Source organism: Chlorocebus sabaeus, chromosome 16 (assembly GCF_047675955.1).
Source record: "Chlorocebus sabaeus isolate Y175 chromosome 16, mChlSab1.0.hap1, whole genome shotgun sequence".
NCBI classification, from domain to species: Eukaryota; Metazoa; Chordata; class Mammalia; order Primates; family Cercopithecidae; genus Chlorocebus; species Chlorocebus sabaeus.
In genome coordinates, this window is record NC_132919.1 from 33,778,918 (window position 1) to 33,793,230 (window position 14,313).

A 14,313-nucleotide genomic window follows, 5' to 3' on the forward strand; every position below is an offset into this window, starting at 1 on the left:
TCTCACCTTCAGTGGGGGAGGAGCTGCTGCAGAAGCCCAAGAAACAGTCTTTTTCACCTTTTATTTTCAATGTGGCATTCAGTCACTGGCTAGTGTCCTTTCATTTCAACTTGAAAAACTCCCTTTAGCATTTCTTGTAGGGCAGGTCCAATATAACGAACTCTCTGAACTCTTGTTTAGGAATGTCTTAATTTATCCCTCGTTTTTGAAAAGTTTTTGCCAGATATGGAATTCTCAGTTGATAGTTTTTTTGTTTTTGCTTTTTGTTTGTTTGTTTGTTTTTGTTTTTAGTACTTTAAATATATCAGCCTTTTGCCTACTGCCTTTTGGCCTTCAATGTTTCTGCTGAGAACTTGGCAGTTAATCCTATTGAGGACAACTTATACATGATGAGTGTCTTCTCTTTTGCTGTTTCCAAAAGTCTCCCTTTATCTTTGCATATTGAAAGTTTGATTATAATGTGTTTTGATGTAGGTCTGTATGGATTTATCCTACTCAGAATTAATTTAGCTTCTTGGAGTTGTAGATTCACATCTTTCATAAAATTTGGGACATTTCCAGCCATTATTTCTTCAAATCATTTCTCTGATCCTTTCTCTCTTCTCCTTCTAGGGTTAATATAATGCATATATTGGTGTCCTTGACATTATTCCACAAGTCTCTTGTGCTCTGTAGGCTTTTTTCTTTTTCTTTTTTTTTTTAAATGGAGCTTTGCTCTTTCACCCAGGCTGGAGTGCAATGACTCAATCTCAACTCTGCAATCTCTGCCTCCGAGTTCAAGTGATTCTCCTACCTCAGCCTCTCAAGTAACTAGGATTATAGGTGTGTGCCACCAGGTCCCCTAATTTTTGTATTTTTAGTAGAGATGGGGTTTCATCATTTGGCCAGGCTGGTCTCAAACCCCTGACCTCAGGTGATCTGCCCACCTTGGCCTCCCAAAGTGCTAGGATTACAGGCATGAGCCACCACACCCATCGCCTTCATTCTTTTCTTTCTGCTCCACAGGCTTGATAAGCTGTATTGTCTTGCCTTCAAGTTCACTGATTTTCTTATTTCTGCCTGCTCACATCTCTTATCGAAACTCTTTAATATAATAATTTTTTCCATTCAGTTATTTTTCAGTTCCACAGCTTCCATTTGGCTCCTTTTTAAAATTTCTAGTTTGTTTGTTTGCTTGTTTATTAGTTTAGATGGGGTTTTGCTCTTCTTGCACAGGCTGGAGTGCAGTGGCACTCTCAGTTCACTGCAACCTCTGCGTCCCCGGTACAAGCGATTCTCCTGCCTCAGCCTCCCAAGTAGCTGGGATTACAGGCGCTCGCCACCATGCCCAGCAATTTTTTTGTATTTGTAGTAGAGACAGGGTTTCACCCTGTTGGCCAGGCTAATCTGGAACTCCTGACCTCAGGTGATCCACCCGCCTCGGCTTCCAAAGTGCTGGGCTTACAGGCATGAGCCACAGCGCCAGGCCAATTTCTATTTTTTGTTGATATTCCTATTTTGCTCATAAATTTTTCCTAATTTCCTTTAGTTCTTTGTCCATGTTTTCCTTTATCTCTTTGAAAATATTTAATATAGTTGTGTGTTTTTTGTGTTTTTAAAGTTACAGACAAAATTACATATATTGGTTATGTACAAAATGTTTTCTTGAAAAATGTGTACATTATGGAATGGCTAAATTGAGCTAATTTCCATATGCATTACTTCACATACTTATTTTTTGTGGTGAGCACAGTTAAAATCTACTTTTTAAGCAATTTTCAAAAATAAAACACATTAATTATTGTCACTATGTTTACAGTAGAGCTGTTCAACTTATTTCCTCTATCTAACTGAAATTTTGTATCCTTTGACCAACATTTCCCCAACCCACCTCCACCCACTCCATCAATCTACTCTCTATTTCTAAGAGTTCAATTATTTTTAGATTCCACATATAAGTGAGATCATGCAGTATTTATCTTTGACTGCCTGGCTTATTCCACTTAACATCCTCCAGATTCATCCACATTATCACAAATGACAGAGAATCTAAGAAAAGAGACTCAACTCCTGGTAGATGAACAACAGTGAAGCCACGTAAGCACAGTCATTTAAGTTTAAATTTAAAATTTGGCCAAGTGTACTGGCTCATGTCGGTAACACCAGCACTTTGGGAGGCCAAGGCAGGAATATTGTGTGTGCCCAGGAGTTCAAGGCTGCAGTGAGCCATGATCATGCCACTGCACTCTAGCCTGAATGACAGTGTGAGACCCTGACTCAAAAAGAAAAAGTAATAATACTCTTAATGTGGCAAAGTTACACAAAAAAGCAAAGGGAGATGTATGATCCCACCATGCCAAACTTTCTCCACAGTACTCTACCACAATTAGCATCCTTTAGACCCAATTTCTTCATATTTCTTAGACACGAGGATGCCCCAAGGGCGAGTCCACCTTCCATGCTGACCTGACAGAAAAGAGTCTTCATTCTTTTTACTCCCGCAAAAGCAGCAGGGGAATCAGTTCCACATCTGCCCAGCCACACAGCCCCAGCCCTACCATTTTCCGGTAATGCCTGGCCAAGCAGCCCCTGCTCTCCAATTCTTCCTGCAGCCTCTGTAACTGGAGTCCTGTCCCCTTTCCTCCCGGTCCACCTTCCTGTACTGTCTGCATCAGGCCTTGCTCTGGATGAACCCTTTTGATTCACCCACCATACACAGAAGGGGACAGAAATCACATCTCACCCTCAGATTGCTTAAGGAGGGTGCCCATACCACTGGGAAACTTGGAACCCATGGGAGCTGCAGTTGAGCATCTTATAGAGGACTCAGCACTCGTGGACTAGCCTGGGATCCTGGCCACTCCAGTCCAACACCTGCAGCCGTGTAAAACTTTCCATGGTTCAAAACCTCTGGCTTCAGGCATACATCTGGAACACAATGCTAAAAATTAATTAATTAATTAATTAATTAATTAAAATAAATAAAAATGAGCTGGGGACTGAGCCGACCAAATCCCTAGGGCCTAAAATTCACTGGCCTCCCTTAAACCTTGGGTCTAGGTTTACAGGTTAGATGTTTCCACTGAAATCCTTTATACTTTTGACTATAGGGGAAATCCTATCAGAATTCTGTCAGAACTCACGATTTAGGCTATGTTGTTAGCTGTCTTTAATGGGAATGGGGGTGGCATTCATATCTCCTTAGAGTTATGCCAGAACAGCAGGTTGGAAAAGAACTACAACCCACAAGGGCGGGACAGGAAGCATAAGAGCTACCTCCTGGGGAACAAAAAGCATGGAGCGTGATTTGTGATTTGCCCTCCTCGGATACCATTTTACATTTAGTTCGGGACAGCACTGCTCTCATCGTTCCTCTATTCTAGACGATAAACCAGCAGCGCAAGAGGGTGACTGGTTTTTCTTTCATGATCTAGCGACGCAGTTCGTCAGTGCCCGGTCACATTTCACCTAAATAACCCATTCCCCAACTCCCTGAATGCTCAGGACTCCAGGAGGATGGGCAACCCCCATCCGACGGATACCTGCCAAGTCTGGCCTGTCCATACAGCACTCCCCGCTTCTCTAGCTCTGCTCCAACACCGCAGATCCCCACGGCTCTCCCTGCGGCTCCCCTCGCCCGCCCCGCGGCTTTTTAAGGCGCTCCCCAGCCCACGCAGGGGCAGAAGTTTTGTCACCTACAGCTTTCAAGTCTGACATTGCTAAGCCCACAACAGCCTGCGGTTTTGACAGACGTTGCTACACAGACAGGAGCCACGGAGCCAAAACTCTCAGAAGGGAGAGACAGCGCTGGCAGCGCCCCACCTCGCCCTGGAGCCAACAGACCCCCCTGGGAATAAGAAACGGAGGCTGGAAGGTTTGGCAATGGAGCGGGACGAATTTATCTCCGCGCAATTCCCTGGAAACAGGATTCCTTGCAGGCGCGAGTGCACCTCAGGTGCCAGCGTCCTTCCCTTGAGCAACTGAAAGTTAAACGCCCACGTGAATAGCTCTGCAGGATCACCGGAAGTTCCCGTTTCGTCTGTACCTATTTGTATTTTCTAAGCGGAAAAAAAAAAAGTCATTTGAAGAGAAGAAAGAAAGAACGAACCTGGCGAGGTCCACGTCTGTGCTCACTCTTCACCGAGTAAGAGGACCTGAGTTCTTTTCCACTTTCCCGCTGTCGGCGTCGGGTGAGCGGCTAGCCCCTCCCTCAGCTGCATTTCTATTGGGCAGTCCATGCTCGAACGCTCCGGAAGTGGTGGCACCGCACGCGCTGTTAGGGACTCTGCGCCTTTGCGAATTGTGTCCTCAAAATTGATGCAGCACTGCTATCCACTTGCTTGAAAGCGCAATTGACGCCAGAAACGCGGGGAGAGCAGCTGCTACTGCACAGGGGAGGAGGGAGGTGCGAGGAGCGGGTTGCTCCCAGACAGACAGATTGGGACCCCTTGCGGTGTAGGGAGTATATTGCGGCCATCTAGGCCCATTAGTTGGCTTCGGACATTCCAGTGGCTCCTCTAACTGGATACAGCCCTCCTGCCACATTGCTTTCGTGGGGCCCTTATTATGGTAATTACGATAATACAGGATTCTCCAGGCAACACGTCTAAGAATTGTTGCGAAAACCCATACCTTTTGAAATGCACACAGACCAAATTGACTCACTAACTGAGGAGTTCACCAGTCTGAATTGCCCTTTCTCCCTAGCTCCATCCCACTCCGGACTCAATTAAGGGCCTGCCGTTGGAAGTCCCATCTAGAATCTTAAGGTAGAGGCAGAGTACTTCTTCACATTGAATGAGCACATACATTGAAAGTATATAGCTGGCAGGGCGCGGTGGCTCACGACTGTAATCCCAGCACTTTGGGAGGCCGAGGTGGGCGAATCACCTGAGGTCAGGAGTTTAAGACCAGCCTGGCCAACATGAAGAAACCCCGTCTCTACTAAAAATACAAAAATTAGCCGGGTGTGGTGGCACGCGCCTGTAATCCCAGTTACTCGGGAAGCTGAGGCAGGAGAAACTCTTGAGCCTGGGAGGCAGAGGTTGCAGTGAGCCTAGATCGCGCCACTGCATTCCAGCCTGGGCGAGAGAGCGAGACTTTGTCTCAAAAACAAACCAAAACAAAGTACATAGCTGTGCTTTTCTTCATTTCATCTGATTCTCATGCCAGCTCTAAGGAAACAGTTTCACTGAAGTAAGGAAACTCTTCTTCAGTCACTGACTTAAAAAATTTAGTGCAGGGATTTTCCCAGAGCACCAAGAAGGCGTCCAAGAAGTAAGCAAAAAAGATTACGATGTTGTTCCTATGCCGTCGCAGTGGCTCACCCCTATAATCCCAGCACTTTGAGCGGAGGAGACAGATGAGCGGAGGAGACAGAAAGGTCGTTTGACCCCAGGAATTCAGGACTAGCCTGGCAATATAAGGAGACGTCATCTCTACAAATAATTTTAAAAAATAACCGGGCGTGGTGGCAGTGCATTTGTGGTCCCAGCTACTAAGGAGGCTATCATGGGAGGACCACTTGAACTTCGGCTGTTGAGGCTGCAGTGAGCCGTGATCAGGCTACTGCACTCCAGCCTGAGCGACAGAGTGAAACCCTGTCCATATATATATATATATACACACGCACATATATATATGTAAAATGAATGCAGCAATGTACCCCCCAAAATTGTATTAAGACCAACAGAGGTTTACTCCAGGTATCCAAGAGTGATTTAGATGTGAAAATCAATCAGCCTATTCACTGCATTAATGAAAAAAGGAGCACCACACGATTATTTCAATAGATGCCAGAAAAGCATTTGACTCTTGAAAGTTACGCTCAGAAAGAGTACACGTGACGTCTGCACTTATTCCATAGGTCAAAACAAGTCACCTTGCGAAGCCTAATATCAATGGGGCAGAAAACTATCATCTACTTCCAGAGAGGAACACCAACCTGTGGAACATTATTACAGTTTATACAGCACAGCATCTTATGCTCCAAGTGGGACAAAAATCCCACAACCAGTCATGATTTTTTAAAAGAACCCTTAGCAAATTAGGAATAGAAAGAAATATCCGACATCAAGATCCTCACCACCAACACTTCCACCATCTCCTGTTCCTCCTCCCTCCAAAGGGCGCGGTTGCCACCGGCCCCCTCCTCCCCAGTGCCCCCGGCAATGGGGGACATTATCATTTCAATTTAATTGTTTACTTTGAAGCGGTTTTTGCAAATTCACATTACTTAAGCAGAGGGAGAGAACCTGTACTGTTTGTCAGCCTCTGCAAGGAGCTTTGTTCCATCGTCCTTCCATTCCCAGGAGGAGGAGCTTGAAGCGAGTCACTCCTGGGGCTTGCTGACATGGGTGGCCCATTGGAAAGGAGAACCAGGTGAGGTGAAGCAGCAGGCATGAGTCCCTCCATCCTTGGGCTTCCCGGACCCCTGTGATGGGAAAAAGGGCTCTCTTACACCGCACTCAGGGAGACCACTTCTCAGGGTGGGGTCTGATGGAGAGACCTCTAGGGAGAAAGACATCCCCGTGTGTGAGTGGCATTTCCTTAAGCTGGCAGGAACAGGGAGCTCCCACTGTGTCGGGGGGTGAAATAGTTCTGGGCAGACCCCATTCCCCTTCCTCTATGAAGGAATAAGTTGGACCAAGGGAAGTCGGGGACGTAGAAAATGAACCAAAACAATGCCAGGGCGTCTCCCGCTTTACTCTTCAGGAATGTTGTCCCAAGTTGGAGGCTTTGTGTCAGCTGCAAATCCTACCAGTTATGTCCAAGAATGGCTTTCCCTCGGGCAGGTGGCAGTGGTCATCTCCCACTGGGAATATGGCGTAGTATCTTGGGTCCATTCCTTGGATGCTAAGGACTGTGGGAATGAGGGGGTCAGATAAAGAACAAACCTCAGAACGAACAATTAAATTGAAATGCTATGTGCCTGATCCAATGGTAGACACATAGTAGGCACTCAACTCATATGTTTAATTGAATTGAATATATCACTTAGGAAACACACACACACACACACACACACACAACCACAGGAGCCCCAGCCAGTTTACTCCAGGTAGATTTCCACAATATGCAAAGTGGTGGTGGGGTCAAGGCAGATGACACCAGCACTTTAAACTCTTTGTGTGCGTATGCGTGGGTGTACGTTTGGGAAGAAAAACAAAGGTGCAGACTATCTTCCTTTTTTCTTCTTCAGCCTCCATCCCTGGCTTCCTCCCCTCACACACACTGGACTTGGTAGAAAATGTCGGTATGGTTCTAGATGAAGCATTGGGGTGGAGGAGGGAGAGGGAGCTTTGTGTAAAGTGCCTACTGGAAATGCACTATGGGGTTTTTTCCTGTATGGGAAACCATTTATGACAAACTTTTCCCCATTTCCCATATTTATCTCATCTGGTTAGCTGACTCTGCTTCCAGCTTAGTGTAATTCTCTTTGCCAGCTGCACAAAGCTGATTTTTTCCAAAGTCTAAAGACTGAGCGCACCTGGCCAGATTGTGTGTGTTTTGTTGAAATTTTTCATACTGTAATGCCGTATTTATTGTTTTAAAAATGAAAGGAATACTAATAAGTCTTAAAAGTTCCTTCATGCATAAGATTTTTTCCAGTTACTGGGCTTAACTGGTGTACATTAATTAGATGTCCATACTGTATTTTGTTTGCATTAAGTAATTTTCTTTTTGACTTAGTATCCGGCACACAAAGTGGGTTAGTACTACAGTATTTGCATGACTTTAAGCACTAAGTATACAGGTTTCCTGGTACCATTGAGTTGCTGCTATTAAAGCTCACACACAAAATGGCTAAAAGTTACAAGTGTGCAAATTATGATTGCATGTATAAAGGGCATATGTATAAAGGGCAACACATGAGCCGTCAAACAGTGTTAGGTATGTGTTTACATGTACAGAGTTGTGCATAGCAATCGTTTTATTTAAGTTGATATGTAGTCTACTCACATTTTCATTATTTAGCAATTTTGTACAAAAATAGCAATTAATTTGTAAACATTACCAGAATACTTTCTAGCTGGTTTGTAATGTTTTAAGAGTGTTATTTTGTTTTCTTTTGTGTGTGTGTGTGTGTGTGTGTCTTTGTCGTGGTTCTTGTTTTCGTTTTTGTTGTACATGTAGATCTGTAAATAAAATTGTAGTATTTAAAGCTTAAGCTTTCTGGAAAAAGAAAATAAGAATTCAATGTGTGCATGACAACCTGTGTGTATGAGAAGGAGGGATTTGAAGGAAGATGGCTTGCAGAGTAAGTCGGGTGGCAATTGTCAGGGTGTGGGAATTTATTTTCATATGGGGTACATGATTTTGTAAAAAGGAAGTATTTCTCCCAAAATTGGGAGTAGGCAAACTACTAATCAGTTTAGCTTTGTGTTTTACGCTAGTTTAAAAAAGAAAATATGTAATATAATGTAAAAAACAACAAAAAAAGCTTTTATGATGGATTTTGTAAATGGATTTGTTACAGGATGACCTGTTCTCTAGCTGTGATCTTACCACTTCGAATGGGTGTAATTTGAATAAATTTTGTATAGTAAAGGATCAATAAAATTATTTCTTAGAAAAAAAGAAATATCCTTAATCTGTTAAAGGTTATTTATAAAACACAAATTTTTAAAAATCACACTCAATGAGGAAATATTAAAAACTCTCCCAGGAGTTTTAGGAATGAGGCAAGGATACTCTTTACTTTCACTTCCATTGCGGCTTGTGCTGGAGGCCTTGGGCAGTGCAATAAGGCACACATAGCTGAACAACCCTGAAAAACAATACAGCTCTAATACGACAGCAATGTGCCTGGTCACACAAATAGACCAGCAAACCAATGGGATAGTCAAGAGGATCCAGAAGCAGGCAATGTACAGTCACCTGATTTAGGACGCAGGAAGGGAGCATGCTGGAGCAGGGGAGGGAGGGCTTCTGTGTTGGGAGGAGGACTAGTTCAGGGCCAGGACTGGGGTGAGGAAAGTGACGCATGGCCAGGCAAAGGCAGGGTTGGAACCTGTCTTTATTTACCATGTTTATGTTTTATTCATCACCGATTTTTGCGTTAATTTTGATGTATTTATTTAGTTATTTTTATTTTTTGAGACGGTATCCCTTTGTCACCCAGGCTGGAGTGCAGTGGCCGGATCTCTGCTCAAGGCAACCTCCACTTCCCAGGCTCAGATGATCCTGAGCCACTGGAGTAGCCGGGCTACAGGGGCGCCCCACCACACTGACTCATCTTTGTTTGTTTTCTGTAGAGATGGGGCTTTGCTATGTTGCCCAGATTGGTCTCAAACTCCTGGGTTCATGCAATTCACCCGCCTTGGCCTTTCAAAGTGATGGGATTACAGGCATGAGCCACCACACCCGGCCACATTAATTTTGATTTTTTAAATGTTTTTTATCTTGTTCACTGAGAGGTGGTGTTTCTTTGGTGTTCCCTTCAATTTTGAACTAGCAAGTGCTTCACTCTCCTTACCCAGTCCTCCCCATAGGTTCATTGCCGTGATGGTTTCAAGGGTTTCTAGGTAGGTCAATATCCTTCATATTGTACACTTCGAATACATGCAGTTTCAAGTATGTCGATTATAGCTCAATATAGCTATTTTTAGAGTAACATATAAAGCAATGGAGTGCAGGCTCTGTGCACTGGCCGCCTTTTCCTGCAGCTGTGGTCTCCCGCCCAGTTTGTGACATCTCCAGAACACAGGCCAAAACAATCCCCCAGGGCAATGGTGTGGGACTTGAGACTCCTGCTGCAAGTGTCTCCACTCCCGGCGCCTTCTTTGACTCTGCCCGGGGTGGGGTGCTGCGCTCAGAAGCTTAGGCCCCGCGCCCACCTCCTAACCCCATCCCACCCCCACCAGTCCGCTTCTGCTTGCGAGCGGCAGAGATTGGTGCCTGCTTGCGAGCGGCAGAGATTGGTGCCTTTTCGGGGCAGGCAAGGATTAGACCGGGATCTGACACCAACGGGCGCTGGCCTTTGCACCCACTAACAACTGGTCAGGGTGAGGACCCCCAGACCCACTGGGATGAGGGCAGAATCTGAAGCGCGCAGCGTGAGCGAAAGAGACTGGAGAAAGCTGATTCGAAAAAAAAGACAAAAACAAACAGAACAAAACAAAACAAAACAAAACAAAACAAATACGCCAAGACGTGACAGTGTCTACAGCGCCTTCGGGAGCGTTAAATTCCCCACCAGGAAACCGAGACCAGACTGATGCTGAGGTCTCGCCTATTCCTGGGTGCGCAGTGAGGTCGCCCCCACCCCCGAAATGGCTGTCACAGCACGCAAGAGAGCAGCCCTGGGAACTAAGGACGTGACCAGTTACCAGGGAAACATCCTGGCGACACCACCTGTGGCCATCCCTGGGGAATGAGGTTCAGAACTATTCCTTAGTCCAGGCACGGTGGCTCATGCCTGTAATCCCGACACTTTGGGAGGCCAAGGCGGGTGAATCTTACGAGCCCAGGAAATCAAGGCTGCATCAGCCGTGATCGCACCACCGCACCCCAGCTTTGGCGATAAGAGTGAGACCCACTCAAAAAAAAAAAAAAAATGATTTCTTAAATGTTAATTATGAAATATTTCAGACGTACAAAAAAGTGTACAACCACCAGCGCATCCACTACCACCTTAGAAAATGAAGCCCCGCATTTCCTCCTGGACCTGTTTCCCTCCCTCCCGACCCTTCCTTCTTCCGACTTCCCACCGCCCCATCGTCCCTCCGGCGCCTCCTTTCCCTTCCCTCCCCTCATGACCTCGACTCCTTTCCCTTCTCCCTGGAAGGAGCGGGGCGGAAGATCCAGCCCCAGCGCTGCCCCACGCCCACGCTGGATTTAAAGCCCACGCAGTAGTCGTCTGTCTCCACGGTGGCAGCATTTTCCTGTCCTCCCCAGGAATGATAGAGTGCAGCGCTCCTCTTTCCCTTTGCAGGTGTATGAAAGCAAGATCGCCTTCTCAGCCTTCTCTTTGCGCCTCCCCAGACCCTCAGCTCTCAAGTGATTCTTTTGGCTTTGTGCAGGGAGCGGGTCACCCATTTAGCAAAAAGTCACCGAGGGCCCAAAATGTTTTGCCAGAGAAATAGGACGGCTGAAAACGTTACTCTGATGGTACAAATAGAATAACTCTGTAGGCGCACGTAATTAGCTGTGTTTTCCCAGGGTATCAAAAGCCACTGTAGGCTGGGTACGGTGGCTCACGCCGGTAATCCCGATAATTTGGGAGGCCAAAGCGGGAGGATTGGTTCAGCCTAGGCAGCCCGGGCAACAAAGCTAGACTCCTGTCTCTACAAAAAACAAAACTATGCTGGGCGCAGTGGCTCACGCCTATAATCCCAGCACTTGGGGAGGCCGAGATGGGCGGATCACCTGAGGTCAGGAGTTCGAGACCAGCGCTGGGCAAAATAGCGAAATCCCGTCTCTACCAAAAATACAAAAATTAGTTGGGCGTGGTGGCGCACACCTATAATCCCAGCTACTAGGGAGGCTGAGGCAGGAGAACCGCTTGAACCCGGGAGGCAGAGGTTGCAGTGAGCCGAGATCGCACCACTGCACTCCAGCCTGGGCGACAAGAGTAAAACTCCATCAAAAAACAAAAACAAAAACAAAAACATACAAAACTAGCCACCTAGGCTTAGCAGCACTGTCTGTAGTACTAGCTACTCAGGAGGCTGAGCAGGGAAGATAGCAAGCTAATATTCATTTCCATTATAACCCGATTTAGTGGAAGGCCACGTTTACATTCTCATACTGTTCTATTTAGTGCAGGGAATACACTCGTCTGACTTGGTAACTAAGTGCAGTTATTCCAAAGCAAACCGACAGTCTTGAAAATGCCTTCTTTGCATTTTCAAAGAAAAGGTTTATTTCACCCCAGGGAGAATCAGGGAGAAGATTCATAAGCATTGTGTAAACCTTGGATTCATGAAACAATTTTAACAAAAGGTATAACTTTAGAAACATTACATTTGATTTTCTTGTATTTTTGTTACTAAATAATACTAAGACCCTCTAAATCTTCATGAAAAATCTTAGTAAAGAAAGGATTCTTGGGCCAGGCGAGGTGGCTCATGCCTGTAATCCCAGCACTTTGGGAGGCCAAGGTGGAAAGATCGCTTCGGCCAGGAGTTTGAGATCAGCCTGTACAACATAGTGAGATCCTCTAAAAAATAATAATAATTAAAAGAAAGAGTCATGGAGCGGCCGCCCAGAGCGGCGACGGGGACAGAGGGGCGCGGGGCTCGGAGGCCCAGCTGAGCCGGCAGTCGGAGCAGAGACAACGGAGGCGGAAGCAACTGGATCCGGGAGGCGGCGGCTGTGGGGGGCCGCGGTGGGAGGAGCCGGAGCCGCCTGGGATGTTCAGTCATGAAATGAGTGCGTACAGAGCAGATCCAGATGGTAGTGTCTTGCTACCTCAAACGCTGGCAGTACATGGACTCAGAGGGTCCCCTGAAGCAAGGACCGCGGCTGCCACAGACTGCTGAAGAGATGGTGGCCAATCTCACAGTACAATCAGAATCTTGTTGTGTCAACATAGTGTCTGCAGCCCCTTGTCTGCCCCCAGGTAGAATCCCAACAATATAAAGTACAGTTTGGACGACAGCGGAATTTTTTCTCATCGATTCCGATTCACAGCATAGCCACGAAGTGAAGCCTCTCCTCTACCCTCTCTTTGTCTACCTTCATCTCAACCTGGTCCAGAACGGTCCAAAGAGCACAGTGGAAAGTTTTTACAGCCGCTTCCATGGAATATTTCTGCAGAACGCTAGCCAGAAGGAGGTCATTGAGCAGCTACAGACCACTCAAACTATCCAGGACATCCTAACTTCAAGCTTCGAGAGTTCCTCGATAAAAAGTACGTGGTCCGTCTCCAAGAAGACAGCTACAACTACCTTATCTGCTACCTCCAAAGTGACAACAATATTGCCCTGTGCAAAGTCCTCACCTTACATATTCATCAGGACGTTAAGCCTGCCAAGACAACAGACTACCAGCTGTATGCAAGTGGCAGCTCCTCCCGAAGTGAGAACAACGATTTGGAGGCCCCTGACATGCCCAGCCCTATTCTGCAGAAGGAGGCTGCCCTGGAGGTCTTACAGGAGAGCATTAAGCGCGTCAAGGATGGGCCTCCCTCCCTCACTACCATCTGCTTCTATGCCTTCTATAACACCTAGCAGCTGTTGAACACTGCAGAAATCTCCCCCGATAGCAAGCCGCTTGCTGCTGGATTTGACAACTCCTGTATGAAACTTTGGAGCTTACAATCCAAGAAGTTAAAATCAGAGTCCCATCAAGTAGTCATGTCCCACATCTATTTGGCTTGTGATATTCTGGAGGAGGAGGTATGAATACCATTTTTTCTTCCATGCACCTGCCTTCCTAATTTGCTTAGAATGTCCTTACCAAACACGACATATCTTAGAACGGACTTCCTAATTTTCCTCATCATATAGCTAAAGCCAGACTAATGCCATGTAACTTGTAGCCATTGAATTCCTGCACATGCCTAACCTAAGGTGTAAGAACAATTTTTAGCAACATTGCCTTAACATTGATAATGAATGGTAGTATTTATACTATCTGAAATGTGGATAACAACCCTAAGCCTAATTAAAGACCTTTAGCTAATATTGACTTTAGCTGAGATTTGCAGCAAATATGCACTTATGTGTGTGCACAATTGCTCGGGTATAAATAATGAGAAGCAGGATTACTGAGTCAAAGGGCCTGCATTGTAAACTGTAATGAATATTACTTTTCCCACAGCAAGTTGTACCATTTCACAGTCTCTGCAGCAATAGTGAGAACACTGATGTCCCTGCACCCTCACCACACTCGATGGTATTGCCTTTCTGAGGCCAGTGCATATCCTGTGGATCCAAGTACCCCAGGGTGTACCCAGACCCCACTTTGAGAAGTAACACAGGAAGTAGAGTTGCCAGCTCTTCCTCGTCAGTCAGTGTTCAATCTTTTTTGTTTTGTAACCACTTAGTCATTGAAAAGGACAGGCGCAGCTTGGGTTTCAGGTCACCAAAAATCACTACCTTAGAAAAAATGTAGGCCAAGGAAGATAGAAATTAAACCTCACAGGGTTAACTTTCCTTCAGAGTGGTCCTGCAAAAGCTGTGGGTCAAAATATTTTTGTCTTATCACCACTGAAATTCAGGTAGCTCCGCCTCACGTTACTTTGAATGGAAAATTCTTTATACAATGTTGAAAAATTAAGGAGCAAAAATATTACTCTAATTAAATTATGGCTAATGATAAGGATATCAAGAATATTGAATGTACTAAATTAAGCCATTGTTTTCCTGTTTCTATTTTCTGAGTCTG

The 14,313-nt window shown here is 45.6% G+C and overlaps 2 protein-coding genes and 1 pseudogene across 5 annotated transcripts in view; 1 reads left to right on the plus strand and 2 right to left on the minus strand.

Annotated features, from left to right (window-relative positions):
- Positions 1-14,313, minus strand: part of LOC103242737 (schlafen family member 13) — a 101,358-nt gene that overhangs the window by 47,247 nt on the left and 39,798 nt on the right. The gene's annotated exons all lie outside the window — the stretch shown is intronic.
- Positions 1-14,313, minus strand: part of SLFN12L (schlafen family member 12 like) — a 45,366-nt gene that overhangs the window by 23,209 nt on the left and 7,844 nt on the right. Inside the window, exons 2-3 of one of the 4 annotated variants that reach the window (XM_037992765.2) lie at positions 6,740-6,841; positions 6,234-6,412 (exon numbers count right to left, since the gene is read on the minus strand). The exons of 1 other annotated variant lie outside the window; for it this stretch is intronic. The gene's annotated coding sequence lies outside the window, so the exon portion shown is untranslated. 2 more of the 4 variants (XM_008011055.3, XM_037992767.2) reach the window with 2 other exon arrangements.
- On the plus strand, positions 12,346-13,328 carry LOC103242735 (TAF5-like RNA polymerase II p300/CBP-associated factor-associated factor 65 kDa subunit 5L pseudogene; annotated as a pseudogene).